Consider the following 24,668-nt stretch of genomic DNA (forward strand, 5'->3'; position numbering starts at 1 on the left):
TTCTCCAAAGCTAGCTGCCATGCAATAGCAGTCACTGTCACATCAAATCCCTGACCTGGGCAAAGGCTTGAGAGAGATGCGGGCTTCTTCTGTGGCTATCATTAGGGAGGGCCTGTATCTTTGGCCTCTGCTCTCCCTCCTCTAGGGTGGGGTTGCAACCTTCTGTTTTTACCCCCTTGCTTTTCTTTTTCTTCTTTCTTTTCTCCCCTCCCTCCCTCCCTCCCCCCTCCTTCCTTCCCTCCCTCCCACTCTCCCTCCTTTTCTCCCTTCCTTCTTCCCTCCCTCCCTCCCTCCCTCTCTCCCTGCAGAATCTATTTTCTCCTTTGTTAACCTGATTCTTCTCATTCAAACAGAATGCTTCTTGTCAAAACAGAAAACAAAACAAAACAAAACAAGGGGCTCTTAACCAGGAGGAGATAGCCTAGTACATTTCTTTAGAATTTTTTGAGTGGTTGAGTAGAAAGAATAGGCCAGGAAACATTGGTTGGTGTCTTGGGCCTATGGATTCCTTTCTGGGTCCATTTCTTTGGAGGTGTGCTGATAACTGTTCTCTGGTGGTGTATCATAAAGAGTAAGTGAGGGGACTTTGGAAACACTTAGCAAGACATCTGGTAAATGGGACGTATACCAAGATGCTTGTGTCCTGTACATTTTTTTGCCTTTTTTTTTTTTTTTTTGTCTTTCTGATTTTCCTTTGGTGATTGGTGAGTGGGGAAGGAGGGAGGGGCGAGGCAGGATCTGGGGCAGGGTGGTCTTTAGTAATCCTTGGTTAATCAAGTTATAGATGTCTCTTGGTATTGTTGCTTGATTACATGGAACACAGATTAAAAGTTACATGTAAAATAGTGTTTATAGTATTTTTCTGAGATGAAAAAAGTGCTTTTACATGTATAATCTTATTATCTCTGATAGAACCCCAGGCAGGGAGTGAGAGGAAAGAATCCTAGGAAGAACCCAAGTCCTATCCTGCCCTATGATCTCTCTGCTCACTGCCCTGCTGTGTTATGGGGCCCACACAGCAAGCCTGGCCTGATGCCTTCTGAGGGCCTCCATGCCCCGAAGTCCCCACAGTCTTAAACACCTCACAAAGTCAGTCTTTTTTTTTAAAGCAAAGCAAAGCTTTCCAGGAAAAGTTTTCCTGAAATGAATTCTTGGAATAGCAACTTCATCTTGTTAGAATTAACATGCCCTGGGAGAGCTGTGAGGGGATTTGCGTCATTCCAGAGTGCTGAAAAGGGCATGTTGAGACACGACTAGTCAGTGGTAATAGTCTCTCACTAAGCCATGGTGGGCTAAACATTGTTTTCCTCTCCTTCCCTCCATTTCCTTCTTTTCTTGTCCATTATCCCTCTATTGAAATGTATCTTTTTGCTGGGTTATGACTTTTGCAAATGTAGGTAAATTGGCTTCTTGACCGTTATTATTGTGACTATGCTTAGATAGCACTGAAACTCCATGTTGAGCTTTCCCTTGTAGCAGCAGTTCTGATTGAGCCTGATGGTCACATGGATAACGTGCAGCTGAGCAAATGAGGCAGTTGGTGTCCATCCAAAAAAATTAACTTTGGGACGGTGAGCCAATATACCTGCTGGGACTATAAATCCAGTACCCTGAGATTGCTATCTGAGACACATTCATTCTCTTCCACCCATCTTCACCAGTCACTATACTGTAGACCCTATCCAGGTGAGCAATCCTTCATCTCATTTCTGGCCCTTTCAAGTGTAATCTTCAAGGCACAGGTTACCTTGAACAATTGTAAGCTTTCTTCCATAGCCATATATAGCTTGTTAATAGAACTCTGTGTTTAACAGTTTTCTTTTTCCCTACTGTTGCTCCTAAGTAGCTAGGATTACAGATGTAAGCCACTGGTGCTTGATGCTAATCGATTTTTATACATGCTTCTCACTTGTTTTTTTTTTTTTAATTTTCCTTCTGTGTATATTGCAATAAACTAGTTTATTTAGAAATTATTTTTCTTCCACTTGGCTTGTCCTTGGTCATTTAATTAAAGGACTCAAGGACTTGCTGAGATGGAGCTTGCCCATCAGACAAGCATTCAAGAGACAGGTTGAAGGATCTAGAATTCAAGGCTGGCCTGGGTTACTTAGTAGGACTTTGTCCATGTTGTGCCAAGTCGTAAGACCACCACCAAGAAGACCACCGAGACTCAGACATTTCCGAAATGCAAAAGCAAGGCAAGGCTTTATTTAAGTGAGCTGCAACTCGGGCCTCGTCCTACCCACCGACACAGCGGAGGTTAGGAGGAAGCCCCGAGCTGTGATTACACAGGGCTTATAAAGGCAAAGAACAAGGTTACAACAATCAGGTGTGCAAGCAAGATTAGGACACAGGTACAAATCTGATTGGCTCAGGGTTTAATTCTAAAATGGGGTTCACGTGTCTGGCACTTCAGTCCAGACAAACAAACAAGGCACCAGTGGCTCACAATTGTAATCAGAGCTACTCCAGAGGTTGAGATTTGAGGATAGTACTTAGAAACTATCCTCGGCAGGAAACTCTGGGAAACTTTGTCTCTAAAGTGATTAGCAAAAAGTTAGGCTGAAGGCATGGCTCAAATGGTAGAGTACAACCCAGGCAAACAAGTAGAGTAAACCTCAGGTTCTGAGTTCAAACTTTGCTACTGGTAAAAAAAAAATAATTAAAAAAAAAAAGATAAGAAAGAAACAAGGCCTGAGCACTGTCCCTGGCTTCCTTTCGCTCAAGGCTAGCACTCTGCCACTTGAGCCACAGTGCCACTTCTGGCTGTTTTTTCTATATATGTGGTGCTGGGGAATCGAACCCAGGGCTTCATGTATACGAGGCAAGCTCTCTTGCCACTAGGCCATATTCCTAGCCCAAGAAACATAGTTTCTAAGATGTAATAGCCATCAGGTATTGGGGATTAGGCCACCCCATCTGATTTAGTGTCGCGCTTACACTTGTCTCTTTTTCCTCTGTTGCTTCTTCCTTTCTTCTCTCTCCTCTTCTACCTTCTCCTATTTAATGCCCTTCTCCTCTTCCTCTTCCTCATCATTGTTCTTCTCTGACATCTTCTCAGCCTTTTTATTCTCCTTTTTAGCAGGCTGTGAACCCAGGACCATTCAAGCGGACAACTCTCTAGAATGCATTTGGTTGGAGGAATGACAAGCCTACAGTGGGGCACAGCCCTGGGGCTATGAACTGAGAAGCCAAGAAGCAGTCCTTCATTCCTGTGAGACTATGAGAAGATAACCCACTCTTTGATCATTAATCTTGATCCTAGGTACCAGTTACTGGGCAGTTGCTGTGGATCTTCACTTGGGTTAGAGGAACTGAAGAGTTTACTTTTATTCCCAGAATGTCAGAGGCAGTATCAAAACATTGGAGGGGCTGGACTTGTTTGGCTTGACTGAACGAGCCTGTGTTCCTAGCATTCAAGAATCTCAAGGACAGAAGTGACAAACAGAGCTGAGTATGGTTCCTGTGTGTTAAATCATCCTATCCAATGGGTTATCGTTCCCAAAGCCACTCACAAGTGCTTCAATTTTAATAGTAATACTTAGCAAGCATTTAACAATGTAACAATTATGGAGCTGTTTAAAAATCTATTCATTCAATGAGCATTTATGTACTAGGTACTGTGAGAGATTCCAACTCAATCAAACTAGCCTGACCCTGAGCACTTTCATGGATCTCTGGATTAGTCATTACAGCTATTAGGGGGCTGTGCAGAGGGGGCCCCATGTTATAGGTGAACAGAGCTTAGAGAAAAACAACTAAGTGCTGTGTGAAATTTAGTGTATAGCTTCCAGGCAAAAAATCGAACTCAGGTCTTCTGAGAAGAAGTAATAATCCTACCTATTACCATGGGACCTTAGCAGTGTTCAAGGGCTTGCACTTCATCTTATAGTATCACATGTGATTCTTCTAACAATCCTATGGGACTGATGCTCTTTTCTTTGGTAGCAGATGCTGATGAAAAGCACAGGAAGGTCAGGTGACCTACACACAGGCCCCACACCCACTAGCTTGGTGGCTAAACCCAGTGGAGGGCACCTCATTATCTCTGTGAGGGGTGTGTTTCATTTTCTTTTGGAAGGAGTGAGTCAGCCTAAGTGAGCTGTAATCGGTGTGCAGGAGAAGCTGGTATAGAGGCCAAAGGGACAATTTGATGCCCTTGGATCTGTGGTCACAATGACCATGACACTATCACCGCACAGCTAATGCTTGCCTAAGTTCTTTTTATGTGCCAGGCACTGTGCTAAGCACTTGGGAAAGCACTGACTCATTTGATCTGCACAGCATCCTTCCTAGGTGACTGCCTATATCATGCCCTATAATTATGATCATTGTCATTATTAATTATTATTCCTTATTTTTAGACAGTATTTTTAGACTGTATGTATCCCAGGCTGGCCTTGAACTTGAAATCTTCTTACATTAGTCTCCTGAGTGCTGAGATGACGTGCATGTGCCAGCAGGCTTGATTTATACCATGTGGTAGCTGAAACTCATAGAGTCCAAGCTGTTGGATACATAGTCACTCAGCAGCTTAATGGCTACATTAGGATAGCTGTGAGAGCAAAGTAATTTCTGCCTCTCCCCAGAGCTATGTGGCCCAGCAGAAGTTATATCTCAGAGATACTTACCCCGTGGCTCTCCCTGAGGACTCCCAGTCTGTCTAGAGTCCTTGGCTACTCGCATGACCCTGAGCCAAGGCTGTTCAGAGATCTGGAGCAAACTTTCCTGGAAGAGCAGCATCTTGAGGTCAGCTCTTATACCCTCCAGATGAGTCAGGACCCAGCAGATGAGGCTGTTCATCTCTAGATAGGTGGCTCTGTTTACTTTTAACTCCAAAATTAGCCTCTTTTAAAAAAAGTAGTTCAAAACTAGCTGTAACTCATGGGTCTTGGGAGAGCAGGGCAAGGTAGCTATAGGAGCACTTAATCTGGAGTTAAATGGAGTGAATCAGATGTTTTAGTTTGCTGGAGCTCAGGCTCTAGGAGGTTGCTGTGTCTCTTGAGTGGTGATTTGTGCGTGAGTGGTAGGATTCCTTGGTGAGTGGTGACTTCTGTTTCTCTAAAGCTAATGAAGGTGAGGGCAGGAGAGCCCCAGGCTGCAGATGGGGAAGCCAATAGGTGCAGGCTCTTCCTCCTCAATCTAGCTAAGTGCTGGGAAGTGACAGGTAGATCCAGCTGGAGCAGTGAGACGCTGCCTGACCTCCACCTCTAGCCATGCCACACAGGACAGGAGGAGAACAGATTCTGGGCCCTGCTGCTCTACTGCTGTGTCCCCTATGTGACTGAGACACAAACCCAAGGCAACCTTTGTTGAATTCCCCTGAGGATAGTTGGTTGCCCCAGAGTGGAGCAGCAGTGGAGGATGTCTCTTTGCACACTGGTAGGGCAAAAGCTGGCAGGACACATTCCCCCCTGGGGAGAGGAGCAGAGGGCTAGGGGCAGAGGTAGGGAGAAATGCCAAGTCTGTGGGAGGGAGATGGCAGAGGAGCATCCCGTCCTCATCACCAGTATTACAGAAGGTGCAGGGCAGTGAGTTGCTTTTTCTAGCCTGTGTTCTTTCTGCTCGGTCGGTCACACGGGGCGCAACACCAAGAGCATGGCAGATGACTTGGGAAGCTTAAGGTTAAATGTCCAGAACTGCCACAGCCTTAGCTTTGAACCATTGCTTAAGAATCACCCACAGGGCTGGGGATATGGCCTAGTGGCAAGAGAGCTTGCCTCGTATACATGAGGCCCTGGGTTTGATTCCCCAGTACCACATATACAGAAAACGGCCAGAAGTGGCACTGTGGCTCAAGTGGCAGAATGCTAGCCTTGAGCAAAAGGAAGCCAGGGACAGTGCTCAGGCCCTGAGTCCAAGGCCCAGGACTGGCCAAAAGGAAAAAAAAAAAAAAGAATCACCCACAAACTTGATTTTCTCATTAGCTCATTTTTTTTTTTCATGGACATCTAGGATATTATAAAACATACTTATGGAGAGACAGGTTTAGATAATGAGTCTGATAGGTAGATATTTATATTGTTTTTTCTGATTATAACAGAATACAAATTTGAAATGTAAGTCATAGAACAAAACTTAATGTCACCCATAAATTTAGGAATAATCACTATAAAGTTTTGATATTTGGTCCTCTAGGATTACCCATATGCATCTGTATATACAAACACATGGAAGTTTGGAAACACATATTTGTATATTATTTCTTACAAAAGGGATTGTCCAATGGCCTATTTTTTTTTCTTAGCATGTTTTGAACATTGCTGACAAGTTTCATCACCATTTTAATCAGCTTCTTAGTAATCCTGGGGGGTAAGGGTATCAGACGTCGCTTTTGGTGAGACATAGACAGCACTTTTGCACTATTAGCAAGAAGACTGTCCTGGATATCCTGATTCATTACAGAATAGGCACGAGTTCCCGCATGGGCCTTTTTGAGTTTCTGAATCCTATCTGGAGGACTGATATGAAGAAAGGAATTATGATTTACGTTGGGAGATTAGGTGCTTGACAGGAGCCAGTGGTGGGAACCTGGGGTCAAGTATGGTTTAGCTGCTCCCGAAATTAACCAAACTTATATCTGGATTAATGGCAATGGCGCCCAGAACAAGAAAGTACTGGGCCACATCTGGAGAATTGTGCAAAGGCTTGATGTTATGTGGAACAATGGAGCTGGCAACTGGGACTTTGTTCGGAGAAGGCCACAGGGTGAGATAATGTTCTTCAGAGGCCTCTTGGCACTTCCAAGTTTATGACATGAGGGCTGTTCTTTGAGCTATGTTGACTCACTTCTTTCAGACACAGTGGGTCAAAAGATTGGAGAAGGAGCATAAAAAATGGACTAGGTTTAAACATAGGGGGATTTTTTAAAGAGAAATCTACAAGACAGATATGATAGCCTCATATTTATCCATCCTACATAGTGCCCAACTTTCATGTTGAAGTTACTTCATGATCCCACATGACAACTAGAGCTCCTGCCATCACATCTTATTTCAGGCAAGGCTGATAGTCACTCCAAATGCATGTTTGGTTTATAGCCATATCACCAGGAATGTGCCCCATCTTGTCTGATCTTAGATGCTAAGCAGTTTTGGGCCTGGTTAATACTTGGATGAGGGAATGCATGTTTGGCTCATTAGTTGTTTAAATATCAACACATTTCTGAACAGGTGGGCCAATAGCCATTGACTGTTGGCATCCCTGGATTGTCTCCAAAACTTGGCAGCTGGAAAGTTAATACAAGCCCCTGCAGGATCATCCTCTAAGACTTTATGATTCCCTAAGGCTGATGAGACCCATTCTGGTGAACACGAGCCACAAATTCCACTTGGGAAGACAGGAGGGACAAGCAACAAGACTAACTCTTCAAGTGAGTTGCCCTCCTTACAGAATCCTTCCCAGAAGCTTGTAGCCTTTCAACGTCTACTTAAAGCTTATTGGCTACTCTGCCTGAAATGCTGGCTGGGAAATGGAGTTCTGTAGCCATCAAGAGTCACAGCTCAACAATCTCATGCTTGCTTTCTAAGGAAGCAGAGATGTTAGATAGGCAACTATCAATCTGCTCAAGAAAGCAAACTTAGTGGTGGCCACAGTGAAGGAGGCTCAGTCTTTTTTACTTTAGTATAAACAACATCCCAAATTAATGATTTGCTTACAGTCTCTCTCTGTCTCTGTCCCCATCTCCATCTCTCTGTGGCTCAGAGAAATGAGTAGAGTGGACGAGCTATGCAGCTGGGATATTGGATCTGCAGAAGGAAAAGAAAAAAAAAAAACCAAGAATATTATTTCTCTTTGACAGAGTAAACGTCTTTGCTTCTTTCAGCTGAGGCCACTTGCCTAAGAACACTGCTCCTATAAATAAGAATTATCTTTTCCAAACAGAAATAAGTAGGAAGTGGGAAGGGGGGTGGTAGAGTCACACAAGTGGTAGAGCATCAGCCTTGAGCAAAGAAGCTAAGTGAGAGCAAGATCCTTGAGTTCAAGCCCCCTACAGGCGCAGGCACGCATGCACGCATGTGCACACACCCCCCCACACTACACAAAACAAGTAAATAAAGAAGTAAATAAAGCAAACCCCCTATTTAAAAAAAAAAAAAAAAGCAAAAACAGCCCTTCCCATGGAATGTATATGGGAAGGCAAATTGGCAGCATTTAGCAAGGTAGAAAATTCACACATCATTTGACCTCGTAGATCTACTTCCTGGAATCTATTCTAAGAAACATTCATTTGCTTGTGTGAAGATGTTGTGCACAAAGATTCTGATTGTGGTGTGGTCTTTAAAGGGGGAAAATTGGAAAACCCAAACTTCTTATCAATAGGGAATTGTGAAGCTAATTAGGGTATGTCCATTCTGAAGTACCGAGAGAATGGAGCAGGCTTGTATCATCGTAGGAAAATCTACAAAATAGATTTGAAAGACAATAAGTGAGTTGTGGCACAATTTGAATGCAAATTAGTACGATACTACTTTTTAAGAAGATGTGCCTCGGTATGGTACCTATGTCAGTGTGTGAAGAAATCAGGAGAGGTACCATTGGTGGCCATGGGAGGAAGTGGGGGCAAGGGTAGAAGGGACCTTTTAGGCTTTGTTCTGTGAGCTGCTTAACTCTTTCAATCAGAATGCATTCATGAATTATTTATGCAATTAAAAAACTCCCGTTGACAAACCTGTAGAGTCTGCTAAAGCCAGGCAGCTGGAGAGACACATCCCTAGGAATGTTAGATAAAAGACTGTTGCAGAGAATAAAAACAGTGTAATACTAAAACCAATGTAAATAAGCCCATCACAGCAATCCCATCAACGATGCTGCCAACAGTTGTGTGGTTTCTATGAAGCAGGTCCATTGTAGGCCTATTACATAAGTTCACTTGCTTATTCTGCTAAGACAGCTGTGGGATTGATGCTATTAAATGGATCAAGAAACTGAGGCACAGAGAGGCAAAGTGGGTTGTTCAAGGTCATACAGGTGCTAGGAGGTGAGATTGGGGAATGGAGAAGAGCCAGAACCGATGCTCAGGTCTCTTGCTTCCACCTGTGCAGACACAGCAGGTGGGTGTGGTAGCATGAGTCTTGGAAATAGCTGTAGGGTGACTGAAAGAGAATCACAAAGAGTCCCCTGACTTTCCCTCACCTGTAGTCTGGGAGAATTGTCTAGAGGCGGGGTGGGGGTGAGGAGGATGAAGGAAACCTTCAATAAACTCCTACTGTAGCCCCGTGGCCAGGACTGTTTTTCTAATACACTCACATTGGCCAAGTAGGAACTATTTTTTATCTCTCTCTCTGGGTTCCCTTCTCCTGCAAGAGTGTCAGTTACACAGAAGCAGGGCACATTCACATCCCTGTTCCTGGCACCTAGCTCAGGCCTGCCATGTGAAGGGCTCCCTCTAAGGGCTTGTTGATGGCCTGGTTGGGAAAGAAGGTGGGTAGGGTGGGTTGGAGAGAGGTAGAGTCTTCTACGGAGAGCTGTGAATTGGGACTTGGATTCAAGACAAGGATTCAAGAGAGTAGAAGGGACCCCTTGAAACAAACTTATTCTAAATATACTGCTGCGGAAAGCCTATAGGTCTGGATTTTTCTTTTCTCTGGACATGCCTTGCTGGTCAGGAGATAGCCTTGGTGACAAGTAATGGAGTTGGGAGATAGATATGTGACTTTGGCATCATGGAGAAGAGGACTTTGTTTTTAGTGCCAGTAATGGAGCTTAAACTTATATTTACTTATTTTTAATATGTAAGTGTGTATATACATATATACACACATACATATATATGCATATATACATACATGTATCCTATATATGGACATACATACATACATATATGTCCATATATGTATGTTGTTTTTTGTAGGGGTTGGTCATGGGGCTTGAACTTATGGCCTGGGTGATGTCCTTGAGCTCTTTTGCTCAAGGATAGTGCTCTACCACTTTGAGTCACAGCACCATGGTAGTTGATTGGAGATTACAGTCTCATGGACTTTTCTGCCTGGGCTAGCTTTGAACCATGATCCTCAGATCTCAGTTTCCTGAGTAGCTAGGATTACAGGCATAAGCCACTGATGCTTGGCTTTTAAATATATTTTATTGTTATTGTTGAGGTGATGTACAGAGAGGTTACAGTTACATATGTCAGGTAATGAGTACATTTCTTTTTGAATGAGGTCATCTCTTCCCGTGCTTTCTCCCATTTTTTTCCTCCTGTTTTCACCCCTAAGCTCATTTTCCACATAATGTCTAGTAAGTATCACTGTTGCATTTGTTCACCCTATTCTGTGCCCCACCCTGATCCTCCCAAAGAAAAATTAATAAACAAGACAAAGGGAAAAGACAACAAAAACAACAGCAGCAACAACATCAAAAAATCTCGTTTTTTGGGCTGGGGATATAGCCTAGTGGCAAGAGTGCCTGCCTCGGATACACGAGGCCCTAGGTTCGATTCCCCAGCACCACATATACAGAAAACGGCCAGAAGCGGCGCTGTGGCTCAAGTGGCAGAGTGCTAGCCTTGAGCGGGAAGAAGCCAGGGACAGTGCTCAGGCCCTGAGTCCAAGGCCCAGGACTGGCCAAAAAAAAAAAAAATCTCGTTTTCATTTCTTAGAGTTCATTTCAAATATATTATGCAACCTATGCTTCTCTGGGTCTGGCTTACTTTACTTAATATAATTTTTTCCCAAGGCTTTCCATTTTCTTGCAAATGGTACAATATCATTCTTTCTGATGGAAGAGTGGACTCAAGATAGGTGCCCTACCATTTGTGCCACACCTCCACTTCCAGCTTTTTTTTTTTTTGCTGGTTAATTAGAGATAAGAGTTTTTCAGATTTATCTGTCTGGGCAAGCTTCAAACCAGGAGCATAATATCTCAGCCTCTTAAGTAGATGACAGGCAGGAGCCATCGGCACCCAGCAGGAAAGGAATCTTGTTGAATCTCCAGAGGAAAGGGGCATGTATCTTGTTCCTGGAGAAGGATTATCTTTTCCCCTAGAGGCTTCAGAGACCTTCCAACTTTGCATCATGTTCTGGTCTCAGGGAATCCTATTCCCTTAGCCCACCCCCATCCCAAATTTCCCATTTGTTGACAACAAGCAAGTGCCAAGATCTTCATTTCCTGATTTCCTCCATGGCAGGTGCTGTTAGGGCCTCTGAAAGTATGATACATGAGAGCCATGCATGGAGGGTATCCTGTCCACCAGGCACTGGCTTCAGTGCTTTAGGTTTAGCAGATGTGTTCTTGTTCTCAAGTGTTTCTGTTCCTCCCAATGGGACAATTACACTCTCCACCCTGGTGATGACATGCGTGACTTGTTTGGCCAGTGGAATGGAAAGGAATTGGAAGTGACAGACTTCGAAGCCAGAACTCCCAGAGTCGCTATGGTTGTGCCTCTCCTTCCTCTGTCCCCACCCTGCCTGATGCAGGGTCAGGATGGGTCCTTCCTGCCTGGGTCCCTCCCACTTGTTCCCAGGGTGGAGAGAGCACCAAAGCACAGTGAAAATGGAACAGGGAGCAGGAGGAGAGCCTCAATGGTCTAAACCCTCAGACTTGAAGATCACTCCTAACCTAACACAGATAAAGCCACAGAGACAACATTATTACCATATGGAATTCCCAGGACACCCCTGGGGGTGGCCATTCATGCATACACCCATTTCAACGTGAATGCTCCAATTCTATTAAATCCTGACTATATAGTCTAACCAGCTTGGTCTCCACCTGAGAGTAAAGAACTCCACAATAAGAGCCAAGTTAATTAAAAAAAGTTCATTCTTGCATTTTTTTTTGGAAAAAACCCCAAACAATTACCACATTTTATAACGAATCAAAGCTCTGAATGAAATACCCTTTGGCCTCACACCAGTCTCATTTCGCTCCCCTCCCCTTACCCCTCGCTGTCCTCAACAAATTCCCACATTTCACTTCCATTTTCAGCTCCTCCGTCCCCACCAAACAGACAATATTTTTTTCCATTGAAAAAAATTCTGATATTTCCTGCCTGGGAGCTTAATGTCTACTCTTTTTCAAAGTAGACAGTCATATGCTACTTACTGGAGAGAGTGATCAGAAATCCTGCCTTCTACTGCCATGGGCTCTCAGAGGTCCAGCGCATGGCATCTTCTAGCACAAAGGAGTTGGCTGCAATCCTAGTAGGCAGGGATTGTCTTCTGAAGAATCTGAGAACAGACAGGGGATGGGTCTGACACTGTGCCAACTTCGAGTTATCCTTTGCCCTATTGTGTTCATAATAATAACTCTCAATGTTGATTGCCAGTTGATACACATTTATCATTTATTTGTTAATGTTACCCTCAGATGATGCCACCATCTTTTATAGAGCAGAGGGTAGGAGCAGTGAGAAGCTTGCTCAAGGATGTAAGACAAGAAGGGATGTAGATGAGTGAGGCTCTGATCTTGGGATCTGGGGCCCATGTGGACCACCACCTGTGTGGACACAGTTGGCTCATTGTTCCCAAACCTCCTTCCTGGAGACCCTGGGACATGATTCCAGCCTTTGAGAATGTTCAGGAAGCCATGTGTGACTGGTCTCTGCTCATTTCACTAGGTTCAGCATCTCTTGCTCATGCATATCTGCCCCCTCCCTCCTTGTTTCTCTCTAGGCTCCAGACCTGCAGGAGGACATCTTTCTGCCCCGCCTCCCAGTGCTTTGCCTGGTCAAGGGTGTGGATCCTTTGCATGCCAGCTTTGGCCTTGGGGCTCTTCCTAAACACTGAACCCTTGTGTTCCTCACTGGAACTCTTTCCTAACATCTTCCGTTTCCTGTATGACCCCCAGGGCTCAGCACAGACCTGCAGGCCTGTGACCTAGTGTGTCCTCAATGGACATTTGTTTAAAAAAGGGATGATTGATGCTTATTTGTGCAGGTCTCATTAAGTGGACTCTTTGGTGGCGCTTATTGTTTGGTGATGTTTCCTAGCTCAAATTTCCAGGCCATTCGTGGATTTGATATCTGTCATGAGTGTAGCTAAAGCCTGTAGCTTTCCCCTTGGGCCCAGTACTTGCCTTCTTTGTATTTGTCCATGTGAGATTTTTTTTCCACCTCCATTAATGTCTTTTATCTATTAAGAGAAACCTTGGATATCCCTTATCTGGGGGAGACTCAGTATCTCCATTTTGTTTATCCGGATAGACAGATTGTGCACTGCCCGGTTGACTTATGAGCAGCTTTCCTCCCATACTACTGGGCTCAGGGCCCACCAATGAGATCCCTTAGGAATGACCAAATGAGTCTCAAGTGCAGAGAACTGTTTACTGGAGACAACATACCCCAGAGTTGTTGCATAACTTTCCCCAAACTTCAGGTAGCCATGACCACAACATGAATATTAGTCTCATCCTGGTGGGAAAAAAAAATTAGCTTGGGGTGTTTGAGTACTTCCATCACCTCAGTATTTGAGAGACCTAACTCAGGAGGCTGAGGCAGGAAATTGAGGGCAGCCTGGGTTACATAGTGGATCTTCTTCTTCTCCTCCTGCTCCTTTCTCCTTTCTCCTTTCTTCTTCCTTTGGTTGGTCTTGATGCTTGAACTCTGAGCCTGGGTACTGTTCCTGTGAAGTTCAGCTCAAGGCTAGTGCTCTACCACTTGAGCCACAGTGCCACTTCCTGTTTGCTGGTGGTTAATTGGAGATCAGAGGTTCACAGACTTTCCTGCCTGGGCTGGCTTTGAACTGTGATCCTAAGATCTCAGCCTCCCGAGTAGCTAGGATTACAGATGTGAGCCACTAGTGCCTGGCCTTGATTTTTATTTTATTTTATTTTTTAAGTTAATTTATTTATTAATTGAACACAATTTTTTTTTTTTTTTGACCAGTCCTGGGCCTTGGACTCAGGGCCTAAGCACTGTCCCTGGCTTCTTCCCGCTCAAGGCTAGCACTCTGCCACTTGAGCCACAGCGCTGCTTCTGGCCGTTTTCTGTATATGTGGTGCTGGGGAATCGAACCTAGGGCCTCGTGTATCCGAGGCAGGCACTCTTGCCACTAGGCTATATCCCCAGCCCCTGAACACAAATTTTTTTGACAAGGTGTTGTGCAAAAAAGGTACAGTTACATAGTAGGGCAGTGTGTACATTTCTTGTGATATCTTACGCCCTGTTTTTCTTTCCCTTCTCTAGGTCAGTAGACATATATACAATATACAATGTATCAAGAGCATATACAGTAGCCACGTTGGCCTTGATTTTTATTAACACACAAAAATAAAATAAGATAAATGTGGAGGGAGGAGATTCTTTTACAACTTGCAGCCAAGAAGAAAATGAACCTCTCGAGTAACTAACCAAGTATGGAAAATGCCATAAAGGTCTTGCAGGCTTCTGATGCCAAGTAGAGAGGCCTCAACCTTCCCACCAGACCTTGGAGGTTTCCCAGTTGCTGTGTCAGAGGTGCCAGCCTTATGACTGCCCTGGGCTAGGACAGCTTCCTCAGCACCCAGCACAGAGCCATGGCCTGGGATTGAGAGTGATGGCAAGGGTCAGGCCAGCTGCTCCTTTAGGTCATGTTCAGCCATGCTGATATGCACATAGTCCAGACCTGTGTATCATCTAACTTATACAAACTCCCCTTGACACGTTGGGAATGCACTGTTATTCTATACCTGAGAGCTGAGATGCTATCTGGGCTCTAGTAAAATGCTCTGCTTGTGTATTAGGCTCCGAATCAATAACCCTTCAAACTCTTCTTTGTGTTTGGAATCTTTACAAGACTAACTCAACACTAATTGTGCTCCAGACACTATGGTGGGCCCCATCCTCAGAGTTTCCACTTTAGCAGGTCTAAGTGGGAGCCCAAGAAGTTGCATTTCCAGAAAGCTCTCAGGGCTGCTGGTGCTGCTGGTTCATGATCTCACGGTCAACCCACGAGGTCTCTTATTAGAGATAAAGAGTCTCTTAGATTTGTCTGCCCAGCCTGACTTCAAACTAAGATCCTCAGAGAGTCAGGGGGAAAGGAGTCTTGTTGAGTCCCAGAGGACAGGAGCAGGTGTGAAGTCCTGGAATGGGGCCAGCTTTCCCCCTGGAGGCTGCACAGACCCCCCAACTTTGCATCAGGCCTTTGTGCCATGCCCAACATCTCCACTTTCTGGCCCCTAGGAATCTTGTTCCCTTACAAAATTCCCCCCAGTTTTCCATTTGTTGATAACATACAAATGCCAAGCTTAATGCCAGGGGCTTTCTCCTCTGATTCCTTCCCAAGGTGGGAGCTGTTAGTACCTGGATTTGGATCTGGCTATGACTGATGGAAACTAGGCATAGGTGGGGTTTGGGGGATAGGGGGGTGACCATGGTAGTCCCAGTGCATTGATTTATATGTGTTTTCTAATTATGTCTTCAGAATAACTCCTCTTTGAATTTACAGGTGAAGGTTAAATATCCATTTCTAAACAGTACAAGAAATGTATCCAATGCCTAACGAATGAAACTGTAACCTCTCTGTACATCAGTTTGATAATAAAAATTTGAAAAAAAATCCATTTCTAGGTTACCTGGCAAGTACCTGGCCCAGCTGGGAATCTAGACCACCTCCAGTGGATCTCAAAGCCTGCTCTGTTTCCTAGAGCCCTTGTATCTCTACACCACTATTCACCCCCTTGGTAACTGCACAAGGACTACTACACACCAGAGAACACAATTCCATACATGTAAAGGACCTCAACCTCGTGTAATCTTGGCTCATTTTTATTCCCATTGTGGAGACAACCTGAGTAAGGTTTAGCATATGGTAGGCAAGTAATACTCTATGACCACAAATTGAATGTGAGGTACAGCCAGTGGCTCATGCCTGAGATTCTAGTTTCTCAGGAGGCTGAGGTCTGAGGATCGCAGAGGATCACAGTTCAAAGCCAGCCCAGGCAGGAAGTCCATGAGATTCTCATCCCCCATTAACTACCAAAAAAAAAAAAAAGCTGGAAGCAGAGCTGTGGTTCAAGTGGTAGAGCTCTAGCCTTGGTAAAAAGCTCAGGCACAGCATTCAGACCAGCTCAGACATATTAAAAAAAATAACTCAGGTGGAGTTGGGTTCCCAAGGCTGACTCCAGGCTGGTATGCAGGCCACAGCATATTTTAATACCTATGCATTATGAACAGGGATATAGATCTGTGCTGAGCTGCGGCTAGGGTGGCTTTGCGCATTGCTCTGCATTCCAGCGTGGCACGAAGAGTGTATAACTCTTGCTTTGGTGGTGGCCTCCAGAGCCACCTTCTAGGAAGCCTGACACTACAGATCTGTGTCTAAATGCTGCTGGATTTCCAAACAAGCAGAATGACAGCTGCCAGACAGCTGGGAATCTATGGCCCCAACCAAATGGACTCATGGTGAGAGATGGGGAGAATGGATTTCTTTCTTTCTTCCACATTGCGAGGCTGAGAATGGCATGCGAGGTGTGATCCTTAACATCATGCCTGCCGAGAAGAGTCCTTGGACATCATTCATCTCCTGGAGTCATCTTGGGATCTCTAGGCACAGTTGTCCTCAGCCACATCTTCTAGTCCCTGAACAAAGGCCATTCCATCATTGTGACGACATTGTGAGCACGGGGGTATGGGGTGTGACATTTTGGGAACTTTCATATGTAAGAAAAAAGATCAAGGTACTCATTGTACAACAGGTTTCATAAAGCAATAATAAGCAATAGACAGGGAACAAAATTCCATTGTGGGGATTTATGCCATCTGGTTCAGGATGCCTGTAGAAGTGTCTGAGTGGCTGTCACCATTATCAGCCAGTAATACTGCCCTGAGTGTCATTTTGTACTTCTAGACACACATTGCCCCAATGGCTGAAATTAACTCTTTAAGTACGAACTTTAATCCTCTCTCAGTTATACTAGACGGAAATCTTTACAGAAGTTCTCCCACTTTCCCTAGCCTGCAGTCAAATTCAGTCTACACATATTAAAAGGAAAATTCCAGAAATAAACTAAGTACAGTCATTGCTTATTGTTGTGTACAGCATTATGAAGTTTCACACTTTCCCATTGTATCTTGAGCCATTCCTTTGTCCAATGTACACACATGGTTACTGTTACCCATCTGGTAATCACTTATCCATTTTAGTTATCAAATTGACTATTATGGTAACACAATGGTTTCATTCAAGTAACCTTTATTCCCTTGCCAGTGACCTGCGAAGGCAAGTGTATTGATGCTGACAACTCAGATATGCCAATGGGAAGCCATTAAATGCTCCTTTTAAGTGATAAGGTGAATGCTCTCAAGGAAAGGAAACAAAAAGCATACTTAGGTTGCTAGGATGTACTGTAAGAATGACTCTTCTACCAGTGAAATTGTAAAGCAAGAAAAAGGTAAATGTGCTAGTTTTGCTGTCGGAGATCAGATTGCAGAAGTCTCAGCCCCTGGTGCATGATATTTAGTTCAGATGGAAAGGCGTTGGAGTATAGAGTTTAGTACCATCCTCAATTTTAGGCATTCCATGGGCTTCTTAGACTCCATCCCACACGTACTTTCTTGATAATCCTTTGCCTTATGTCTTTGTGCTTAAAGAAAGAAACTCCACAGAGTTACCTATCCTTTATCTATTGATGGACTGACTGTTATGGCCATTCTACTGATACCCAGCTTACCAAGAGGAAATCTTTACTTTTTTTTTTAACCAGTTGTTTTGAGGAGGGTTTGGATGAATGAATGGGGTGGCAGTGATATGGTTAATACTCCTTTGGAGCTTTATCTCAGATCATAACCTGAATCAGGTAAGTCATAGTCACTCTTGAAGAAGGGGCACACTATTTTTAAGGGTGGATACTTGTAAAAACAATTATGTTTGGGAATCTCAGTTGAAAAGAAATCCTTCTCCGTCTCAGAGAGCTAAAGGTGTTGGTTCATTGAGTTGGGACAGAGGTAGGGAGTGGGAGGAGCAAAAGGATGGCTCTCACCTGTCATTCCTGTGGAATTGGGCCCAGGAGGTAGCCTCAAAGAGAGCTGGTCTTAGATTCTGAGCTGGGGGAGAGGAGAGGTGGTGAATCTGACATGAGGATAAGGGGTGGTATGGTGTGACAGGACCCCGTTAGTCTAGAAGATGGCTGTAATTACCTCCTGGTGTCTTCATGGCCGGTTCCTTTCTGGACTAGTGTTCACAGGTCATTGTCCTGACCCTTCCGAACCTTTAGGTGTTTGCCAGCTTGAGATTTGCAGCCTACACCGTTTCCAATGGCTGAAGCCTGAATTTACTACAGCTTTTCTGATGGACTTTTTTCCCTCCAGTACAGTGATTCCTTATTTGGTACAGATGGTCTTTTAAAGCCATTTCCTGTAGGCACATTTCCTTTCCTTTCTTTTCCTTTCCTTTCCCCTCCCCCCTCCCTTCCTCCCTCCCTCCTTCCCTTCCTTCCTTCCTTCCTTCCTTCCTTCCTTCCTTCCTTCCTTCCTTCCTTCCTTCCTTCCTTCCTTCCTTTGTCTGTACTGGGGCTTGAACACAGGACTGCGTGCTCTTCTTAGTTATTTGTTGATTTCCCCTCAAGGCTGGTGCCCTACATTTGAGCCATACCTCCACTTTTGACATTTTGCTGGCTAATTAGAGTTAAGAATCTCTCAAAGTTGTCTGCCCAGGATGGCTCTGAACTATGATCCTTTGGATCTCAACCTCCGGAGTAGCTAGGATTCCATGTGTGAACCCCAGTGCCTGGCTCACTCCCTGGTTTTGGATGTATAGTGAATAGGTCTCTTAAGCTACCTGACACCTATTGTTAAAGAGGTCTTTGTAAAGACTATGTGGTTTATCTTCAGGATGGGAAGAGAGGGGTTGAGTAGGTGGCACGAGGAAAGGAAGCTTCTAGAAGGAAGGGCTGTGGAGGAAGGAAGTATTAGCAAAATATTAACAAAAGATGGAAGATCTGAATTCAAATGGTTAGATCTGAGGTCTAGAAAGAGAAATGAGTTTTCCTAGTAGCACACAATGTGTGTGTGTGTGTGTGTGTGTGTGTGTGTGTGTGTGTGTCTGTGTGAGAGAGAGAGAGGATAGGGAGACATGAGCTATACCCTGTGATTTCAAGTTTAATTTTCTGTCAGATACCTTTGTGTAATTTCTGTGTGATTGCCAGAGTGCTTTCATTTCCACTAGAGGAATTTCTTAACTAATGTGACCTACCAGTTGGGGAAGAATCAAAACTGTACTAGTATGTACTTCAATGACAGGAGAATCTTTAAAAAAAAAAAAAAAAAAAGGACTCTGAAATCTTCTTGATTTCCACTTATTATACCCCCTCCCCCGCCCGCTTCCACTAGGCAAAGCTGATAAAGGACTAGAAAATTTCCAAATAACTCCTTAACCTTCCACCATCGAAACTCTAAATGAGATCCCCACCCCTCCACACACACTTTGGAGAAGGAATCAATACCAGAGAGTATTTTAACTCAAAGAATCAAGACATTTTTCCTATTCTCAAGTTAGGGAACATTGCAGGAAGGACAGATGATGTGGGCTGAAGTTGGTTCTCCTTCACTCACCGGAAGCCCAGGATCAGCCATTGTTCATGAAGAAAGCATGCTTCAACCTTGAGCCCAGATTGCAGGATGAAACTTTGGTTCCAGATTCCACAGCTGTTTTCTTACAGTTTAACTTGCCTCTATTTACTACGACAGCTCTACAAAGGAAAATTCTGCTGGGTACCAGTGGCTCACACCTGTAATTCTAGCTACTCTGGAGATAGAGATCTGAGCATTGTCATTAAAGCCAGATCAGACAGGAAAGTACCTGGGATTCTTATCTCCAACTAATCACCTAAAAGCCAGAAGTAGAGCTGTGGCTTAATTAGTAGAGCAACAGCTAAGGCCAGCCTGGGCCCTGAATTCAAGCCCCAATACCAACACACACACACACACACACACACACACACACACACACACATACACACACACACACACACAAAGGAACATTCTTAGCAGTTGTAAAAAACAACAATAATAACAATAAACAGGTCAGGTTTTAATAGTGTTTGGGCTGGTTTAACTAATTTCTCATAGTGCTTAACAATTTTATGGGTGGACTCAGGAAAGCCTTATTTCTAATCAATGTGTCTTTTCCTCACACAAAGCTAATTAAAGTCATGAATTTAGGTTAAAAACTATCTTGCTTGGCCAGAGTTGCCAAATATTGTTTGGGGCATATTTATATTAAAAATTATTGCTAGTTTAATTAACATTCAACTTGAACTGGGTATCCCATATTTTAATCTTCTAAGTTTAGCAACTCTACTTGAGCTATGTAATAGAGGCCCTCTGGAAATTTTGTGTTTGGGTAAAGATTTTGTAAACATAATCATATATGAAATGTTTTAAGGAGCCAAATATCTATTACTTGATTAAAACTTGTAAACTAAACTAAAACAAGACTTTAATATATCTGGTTTGGTTTAGATCCAGCATACTTGGGTAGGTTTTTATAAATTCATGCTAAACATTTATATTTTAAATATCCACCATTGCTCACCCACCCAAGAATGATAGTCTCCTTATTTGCAAACCCTTTGGCAGTTTAGAAGTATATCCTTGACTATTCACTAGCTACCTACAGTTCTTTTTCTACAGTTCTTTTTATTTTTTTATTGTCAAAGTGATGTACAGAGAGGTTACAGTTTCATATGTTAGGCACTGGATACATTTCTTGTACTGTTTGTTACCTCCTCCCTCATTCCCCCCTCCCCCCTTCCCCTTTCCCTCTCCTCCCCATGAGTTGTTCAGTTGATTCACACCAAACAGTTTTGCAAGTATTGCTTTTGTAGTCCTTTGTCTACAGTTCTTTTTCAAGTATATCCTTGACTATTCACTAGCTGCCTACAGTTTTTCTCTTCCTTCCTTTCCTCCCTCCTTCCCTCCCTCCCTCCCTCCCTCCCTCCCTCCCTCCCTCCCTCTGTCCCTCCCTCTGTCTCTCCCTTCTTTTTTTGAGGTCTCAAGGTAAACAAAGATCAAAGCTGCTCTGAGTATTTTCTTTGAGACTTTACCTTGTGCTCTCTGAGGCATTAATCAAAAAGAATACCACAAAGGACAATGGTGACCTGAGTAAAGACATTTTCTGAATGCTCATTTATATCAAGCCATAGATGAGTGCTCTGTGCTTTAGTTCACCCAGTCTTTATAACCCTAGACCCTAGGCACAGTCATTATAGCTTCAGCATCCCTAATCTGAAAATAGTCAATTTGGAATGCTTCAAAATCTGAAATGTCTTGAGTGCTGATGTGATGACACAAGTTTTTTTTTTTTTTTTTTTTAAAGTCCATATTGGGGCTGGAAGCTGTTGATTCATGCCTGTTATCCTAGCTACTTAGGAGGTTGAGATGTGAGGATCATGGTTTGTAGGAAAGTTCATTAGACTCTTATGTCAAAAAAAAAACTATGAAAAAAAAGCTGGATATGAAGCTGTGGTTCATGTGGTAGACCACTAGCCTTGAGAAAAAGCAGCTCAGGCGCAGTGACTATACTCTGAGTTCAAGCCCTAGGACCAGCACACGTATACACACAAAAATGTCCACACTTAACTTCATACAACAAGTCACTATAAAAACCCAAGCACATTAAAATACTGCATAAAGTGGTCTTCAGACCATGTGCATCAGGTGTTAATTGTAAATTAATTTCATATTTTGACTTGGATCCCCTCTGGAGATACCTCATGATGCATATGCAAAACTTCCCAAATCCAAAAATATCTTACATAAAATACACTTCTGATCATATGAATTTTACAATACGGGACAGGCAACATGTGTTTCTATTTCACAGATGAGGAAAGAAAAGGCCCAATAACTGGGTTATGACTTTATCACCAATAAGTTGAGGTGCTGGGATTCAAACCTAGGTCTGACTCCAGCCCCACTCTGGCAGGAATGTCTCTCAATGGTAGACAAGGGAGGGGCTTGTTGAAGGCTTCATAAAATATGCTCATAGAGAGGAAGGGAAACCAAGGAAGGTGTACCAAGGCCAGTGAACAAAGCTCAGTTCCATGGCAACCGGCAAGGGTCATGTGGAAAATGATGGGGTGTCTCTGCCCTCTTCTAAGATAGACCCAATTATATGAAGCCCCACATTGGACTCCTTATAAGAATAGAAAACATGCAATATTTGCAAATGGTTTGCAATTGGAAGGTCCATGACACTACTGCAGTGTACTTAAGCAACACTTGATGACAGTATGGAAACCATACTACAGCTACATATAACTCTTTTTTTCTTTTTGAGTCCTAGGATTGAACTCAGCACCTCATCCAAGCGTTCTACCACTTGAGCATGCCCTCAGCCCTTTTTACTTTTAGTTTATCTTAGTGAGGTCTTGGGCTTTTGCCCAGGCTGGCTTTGGAATGAAATCTCTTACCTTCATTTCCCTGAGTAGTTGGATTACAGATGTGTAGCATCATGCCTTGCCTTGTTTTTTGAAATAATCTCACTAAATTATTTCTGCTTCAGCTTGGCTTGAACTGTGATCCTCCTATTTCTGTCTTTAGAATAGTTGGGATTACAGGCAGCCCTAGATATTTTGCTTCTGCTTCGAATTCAGTAGTGTCTTCAACTAAAGTTGCTACCTTGTGTTTTGTGGCCACACATCACATTGGGGTATGGGCGTGGCAAGGCACACAATTGGGAAAAACCTGGTTGACACCATGAGTTCCTATAGGGCCAGAACATGTCTTACATAACTCTCATATTCAAAACTGGGACAGCACGGAATGTATAGTAAACACCAATAAGATGGAGAGAGAATTAGGACAAAGACTCTTGGAAAGGTTCTTGTAGCATCCCAAACTGGAAGAGAATAACAATTTATAAGTTCAATTTCAGCTGGAGTTGTCTTCTAGATTTTTCATGTGTGACTGTCAACTCCTATCTCCTGGGTCTACATTTCTGGGGAGGGGAGGATGGTGATAGTGACCAGCAAAGATTTATTTATTTATTTATTTATTTATTTGGCCAGTCCTGGACCTTGGACTCAGGGCCTGAGCACTGTCCCTGGCTTCTTTTTGCTCAAGGCTAGCACTCTGCCACTTGAGCCACAGCGCCACTTCTGGCCATTTTCTATATATGTGGTGCTGGGGGATTGAACCCAGGGCTTCATGTATACGAGGTAAGTGTTCTTGCCACTAGGCCACATTCCCAGCCCACCAGCAAAGATTTAGAGTTGTATATAGCAAAATCCTTACTGTGTACTGCCTGGGCAGGCAGAGCACACACTCCTTAACATGTAAATCAGTGCGTGCCTGTGCAGCGCTCTTTCCACGGCAGACACTGGAGATTAGTTGAGCTGTAAGCTTGAAAAAGCCTTTGAGGGGAAATCCTTAATGAGGAACCGATCCTTTTAAATTCAAGTCTAATTACTTCTACAGTAACAGTTCTGTTTTAGATGTTTCCCATGAATAAAGGTTTCTTTCATGTCATTGATGTAATAACAGCTTCTCTGGTCCCTCTATCTCAGGAGAAAAAAACATCCCACACGTGGCCTCAACCATAGACCCCAAAGGGGAAGCCAATGACTCTTTTCCGCTTGAGCAGCTGGCTGGATTTCAAAGGCCACCGGGGGAGAAAATCCTGGATTCCATGTTGACAATCTCTTGAAAATATTTCTGTCTTTAATCTGCTAGTCAGACGTTTGTTCCTTCTATTCATGGGGAGTGACTGCAACCCAATGTCATGAGCCCTTCAATATGGCACCTTATGAGTCTAAAAAAAATTTGGACCTAATGTTCAAGGGCTGATAAAAGTCATCATGTTTCCATAAACTGTGTTTGGCAAGTTGTACCCATACCATAGTGTAGGAACACACAGTTGGTCCTCTGTATCCATGGTTTCTGAATAATACTTTGTTCTATGATGGCCTAGTATGCCTCGACTTATGCAGGATTTATTTCTTGCCACTAGAACCGAAACAATACAGTATAACAGCTATTATACAATACAATAGCTATGTTATATTAGGGCTTGTCACTTAACGGATGAGTTGAAGTATATGGGAGGGTGTGCATAGGTTATATGCAAATCCTATGCCATATTGTTTATTTAAAAATTTAAATTACTTTTTAGCAATGCTCAAATTGAACTCATGGCCTTGTGCTTGCAAAGCAAGTGTTCTCCCACTGGAACTACACCCCCAGCCTTTTTCTACTTTAGTTATTTTTCAGCTAAGGTCTTTTGCCAAGCCTTAGGCCTCAATACTTCTACTTACATTGTCAACATAGTTGGGTTTATAGGTGTGCTCCAACATGTCTAGCTTGTTGGTTGAGACTGACTTTTTTTGCTGAGCTGGCCTCAAATCACATTCTTCCCCACCTCTGCCTTTTCAGTAACTGGGATTGTAGGCATGAACCACCACAACCCGCTACTTTATCATTTTCTAAAAGGAACTTCAGCATCCATAGATTTTGTTATAAGAAGAAAGTCTTGGGACCAATAAGGAACAGGTCTAATTAAAATACATTTTAGATGAGTATCTTAACTTGTCCTTACTAATACCCACTGCAACTGTTTGGTTTTATTGTTTTTATGTTGATAGTGTTTTCTCAACCATAGACAGCAAAGTAAAACTGGAAAGAGAAACAGATAAGGAACTAGAAGCCTTTGAGGATATATCACGAGACAGTGTGGGACCTTCAAATTTTCTATAAATTGAGGTGTTAGGATTATATCATCCAATCCGGAGTGTGAATGGATGAGGTAATGGCT

The sequence above is a fragment of the Perognathus longimembris genome, chromosome 3 (assembly GCF_023159225.1).
Source record: "Perognathus longimembris pacificus isolate PPM17 chromosome 3, ASM2315922v1, whole genome shotgun sequence".
Lineage (NCBI taxonomy): Eukaryota > Metazoa > Chordata > Mammalia > Rodentia > Heteromyidae > Perognathus > Perognathus longimembris.